Consider the following 5,434-nt stretch of genomic DNA (forward strand, 5'->3'; position numbering starts at 1 on the left):
ATTTGAAGGTTTCTATTGTATGATTTAGGGTAAACGTCATATGCGACTACGCATTACTTTACAGAGAGTTTACAAACTACTTGCTATGTCCTGCCTTACAAACAACTGGTGCAACCAAATAGCGTATAGATCACCCTTTGACACAACCAAATAACGTATAGATTTAGTTACAAACTAGCTAGTAGTTACTAAGCCTCTAGTGTGGACTTAACATTCTAATTTAAATAAGAACTTACGAATGGCTGGTGCACCCCTACCCTGAACATTTTCAGAAATGGAGCCATAGCAAATACACCTCGTGGTTGCCAGGGCGACCATTTTACTTTCCGCCATAACCAAATTATGTATTTTGTGTTATATCTCCTGAACCATGTGATAACACCGAAAAGGTGATGTCTACCCCTATGTTTTGATGGTTAAGGATTACAATGATACCATATACAGCATACATAAACTGTTCAGGTGAAGAGATAATGGTGAAATTGGCAATGTGAGAAGAAAATAACAGTATCTAAGCATTTACAATAGTCCATATTATGGCTGTAAATTTTTTCTTTCTTTGATAATAAACTAATATTTTATTCAATAGTACAATAAAAGATTGTTTTAATTAATTATTAATTTGTTACATTTATATAGCACTTTTCTGGGTACTCAAAGCGCTTTACATGGAAGGGGGAATTCCCGCAACCAACACCAGTGTGCAGCATTCACCTGGATGATGTGACAGCAGCCATATGGGCCAGAACGCCCACCACACACCAGCTTAACTAATATTTTATTCAATAGTACAATAAACGATTGTTTTCAAGAATACAATCAGAGATATAAAAAAATATAATCTCAAGTAAGTGTATTTTTCCTCACCTCTCAGGCAGAGTCAGGTAGGCGGTAGTATGTTTCCAATACATTCTTGTTCTCTCTCAACAATGCTCTAACATCACATGCAGACGGCAATGCAATCTTGCTAAGCCACGTCCTTATCTGCACCTCTTCTGCTGCACCTCTGTCATTTTCTGTTGGTCTCTGGAATTGTCAGTCAGCTGTCAACAAACTTAATTCTGGCCATTGCTTCTCAGTCTACTCTTAGTATCTTGGGCTTGACTGAGCCCTTCCATCTTTCCTCTGTAGTGTCCTCTCTTCCCTCAGCCACCCATTTCTCATCTCTGGATGTAAATACAGCAACTGACACTTTATGATCCACTTTAACTTCTTGTCAAGACAATATCTCTCTAGACAGGCCAGTGCATAATACCACTTCTAACCTAAAAAGTTGCACCATGTATCATCATCTTTACTGTATTTTTGCTGAGCAGTATTTTGGGTGGCTCACCAATGTACTAGATTTCTCTAATACAAAAAATGAAGTAGGCTTGACCAAAATTTTTGTGGGGCGAAGAATTTATTGAAGATGGTAATGTAGCAGTTCTTCAATAGCGATGTTAGCATGCCATCCTTCAAACAATCTTAACCCTTGTAAGAATCTTAGCTTCTCCCAAAGTTCTGTCTGTGGGATAGAATTTTATACCTAAAGACAAAAGGGCTAGATACAATACTGTTAGGACCTTCCCTCAGGAGATCCTGCAATCTACAAGACGTTCATGAGGAATTCTGTTCCTTTGTTATTCTAATGGAATGGAACATGTGGTTCACACCTTTATAGACAGTTACATTATTTATTTCACAGAATGACCAACTGAACATTAACCAATCAGGTTTCAGCAGCGGCCATTCAACTGAGACTGCTTTACTATCAGTCAATATAGCCCTGCAGATTGTGAAAGCTGATTACAAATCATCAGTTCTTATTCTGCTGGATCTATTTGCCACTTTTGACACTGTGAATCATCAGATTCTCCTGTTTACCATCACAGGATCTGCACTCCACTGGTTTGAATCTTATCTCATAGGTAGGTCTCTATAGAACTTTTGGTATCCAAAGAACACCAACTGGCCACAGGGGTTTCCTCGGGGATCAGTTCTTGGATCCCTCCTCTTCACCATATACACTACATCACTGTGACCCATTATACAAGCACATGGTTTCTCCTACCATTGCTATGCTGATGACACACAGCTCTATCATTCATTTCAACCAGACAATCCAATAGCAGCTGCATGGATCTCAGGCTGCCTGGCAAACATCTCGGCATGGATGAAGGAACATCACCTGCAGCTCAACCTGGCAAAGACTGAGTTTCTCGTTTTCCCTGCCACTCCGACTCTACAGCATTATTTCATCATCCTGCTAGGTTCATCAAGAATTATTCTTTGGTGACCAGCTGACCTTCAAGGACCATATGGTAAAGACTGTTCGATCATGCAGGTTTGCATTGCACAACATCAGGAGGATCAGGCCCTTCCAAACAGATCATGCTGCACAACTTCTTGCCCAGGCCCTTGTCATTTGTAGGCTGGACTATTGCAATGCTCTTCTGGCTGAACTTCCATCATTGGCAATCAAACCTCGACAAATGATTCAGAATGCAGCGGCACGACTGGTCTTCCATGAGCCCAAAAGGGCCCACTTCACACCTCTCTTTAGCTCCCTGCGCTGGCTACCTGTTGCGGCTCGCATCAAGTTCAAGACATTGATGTTTGCGTGCAGAACAGCCACAGGCTCAGCACCCTCCCACTTCCTCCTCACTTTTACGAATCTACATCCCCTCCAGGAGTCTGAGATCTGTAAGTAAGCGATGCCACGTGGTAACATCACAGAGAGGCATTTTCATTCACCTTTCCTGGCTGGTGAAATGATCTTCCCACAACTGAAGTAATTAACAGAACACCCGACACGTTATCTGACAGCAACACTAATTTAATCCCATACCCAACCCATTTGACATAAAAACTGGACCCGAACCGCACCTGCATTATATCTCCTACATAAATTCATTTATTAAAACTTTTATTCAAATTGTGAATAGATTAAATACAGAAAGCAAGCAAAGAGTGCTCCCTTTAATATAATCACTACAGCTGTCAATCAGTGGCAGCGCGATTTAATACATTGCTCAGCGTGTACTGGTCCGAGTCTAAATAGTCTTGGTTATTGGACTCGCAACCCGCCCGTGCTTGTCACCATCCGGCCCGCACCACACATAAATATTATTCCACCCAATACATCAAATATTAGCAATTCACCTGCATGTACCTGCCCGCATGCAAGACTCTGGCTTCCCCCCTCTGGACAACATGATAGACAACTTTGGCCTCAGAGAGTGATTGTAAATTAAGTTTACATGAAGTATGTTTGAAATTTCATTCTGCATCTTCTGAGATTTCATTGTAATCCTTCTCATAAAGTCACTGAATTAACCATTAACTGTTCACCTGATTGCGTTGCCATCTGCATGTGATGTTAGAGCATTTTTGAGAGAGAACAAGAATGTTTTAGAAACATACTACCGCCTACCTGACTCTGCCTGAGAGGTAAGGAAAAATACACTTACCTGAAATTATTTTTTTTTATGTCTCTGAAATATATGATAGTATTCTTGAAAACAATCTTTTAATGTATTATTAAATAAATATTAGTTAATTATCAAATAGAAAAAATGAATAGCCATAATATGTACTATTAATGCTGTGATGTGATACTCAGATACTGTGATTTCCTTCACATAGCTGATTTCACCATTAGCTCTTCACCTGAACAGTTTATGTTGCTGTATATGGTATCATTGTACTCCTTGACCATCAAAACATAGTGGTAGACGTCACATTTTCTGTGTTATCATGTTTGGTTCAGGAGCAATGACACAAAATACATAATTTGGTTATGGTGGAAAGTAAAATGGTCCCCATGGCAACCACGATGTGTTTTGCGATGGCTCCATTTCTGAACATGTTTAGGGCTGCAAACTATACAAGTGTACCAAGTTTCATGCTTTTATGAAAAAGTGAACATTATTTTCCACATATCACCTTGGACTAATCATTGCAGTGATTTTGAGATTGTGGCAGGAACACATTTGCAAGGAACTGCATGCTTGACACTAATAACGTGTGTAATAGCGTTTTCAGATTGAAGTCCCTTTAAGGCAAGTCATGTCACTCAGCAGCCATCTTTGAAATGTCTCTCGGGCATGCAAGTGCAGCTCCTGTCTCTTTGAATGGGAACACCTTTGATGTGACGAATGTCTGAAGCCCTTATACCATCATGCTAATTCATTGGCCAAATAGCGCTTAGCACCGCCCCCAACGCGCACGTAGGTGAGCTGTATCAGCGTGCTGCTTGCAATTTCATCAGATTTCCACTGGTTTACGAAGGAAGCGCTATCAAAGGTATGGAACGGCCCGCATCGCAGCATCTCGTTCCCTATTCAGGGAACCAAGGTTACATACGTAACTGAGATGTTCCCTCTCATAGGCTCCCTTCGATGCTGCGATGACGCCATACCATAATGCCTGACGTACCTTTAGATAGCTGGAAGACCAAGGAAAGCGTCTGCTCAAGTAGATAAGAGCCGGGAGCCAGGAGCCAACCTCATGTCCAGATTGTAAAACTTGATGAAGGTGCAATGAGAGGAGCATCCTGCCGCAGCACAAACATCTTCCATCGAGGACCCTTTGAAGAAGGCCTGAGAAGAAGCCACTGCTCTTGTAGAATGAGCACGCACCCCTAAAGGCAAAGTCAAGCCACGCACCTCATAGGCCAAAGAGATAGCCTCCACTATCCAGTGTGACATCCGCTGTTTAGTGACAGCAGAACCTCTGCTCTTACCACCAAATCACACAATCAACTGGTCAGTTCAACGCCACTGAGCCGTGCGGTCGACATGGATCCTAAGTGCCCTAACTGGGCAGAGACTCAGGCTAACTGGCCCCGCATCAGCTGGGGAAAAAGCCTCTAAGTCCACTTGCTGAAAGCGAAAATGAGTCGAAGCGACCTTAGGAACATAATCAGGCCTAGGTCGCAAAAAGACTTTAACCAGTCCTGGGGCAAAGTCTATACATGAAGGACTGATGGAGAGAGCCTGCAGAGCCCCTACCCTTTTAAGGGAGGATAAAGCCACCAAAAGAACCATCTTGAGGGTCAAGAGCTTCTCTGACACAGACTCCAATGGTTCAAAAGGATGGCCTGTCAGGCCCTCCAAACAATCGATAAGTCCCAAGAAGGAACTCGTGCTGGGCGGAAAGCCCTAAGCCAACCTGAACCCTGCATAAAACGGGAGACCAGGGGGTGGCGACCAACCGAAACGCCTCCCACGAGTGCATGTCCCGCTGATATGGCCACCACGTACACCTTAACAGTGGCGGGGGTAACTCCCTCAGAAAAACAACTTTGAAGAAACTCCAGTACTGAACCGATGGGACAATGGACTGGATCCAGAATGCGCTGTCTACACCAAGAGGCAAAAAGTCTCCACTTGAAAGCATATAAGTGTCTTGCGGAGGGAGCCCTAGAATTTATAATAGTGTCGGTAATCTC

Source organism: Sinocyclocheilus grahami, unplaced genomic scaffold (genome assembly GCF_001515645.1).
Source record: "Sinocyclocheilus grahami isolate Dianchi unplaced genomic scaffold, SAMN03320097.WGS_v1.1 scaffold1117.1, whole genome shotgun sequence".
Lineage (NCBI taxonomy): Eukaryota > Metazoa > Chordata > Actinopteri > Cypriniformes > Cyprinidae > Sinocyclocheilus > Sinocyclocheilus grahami.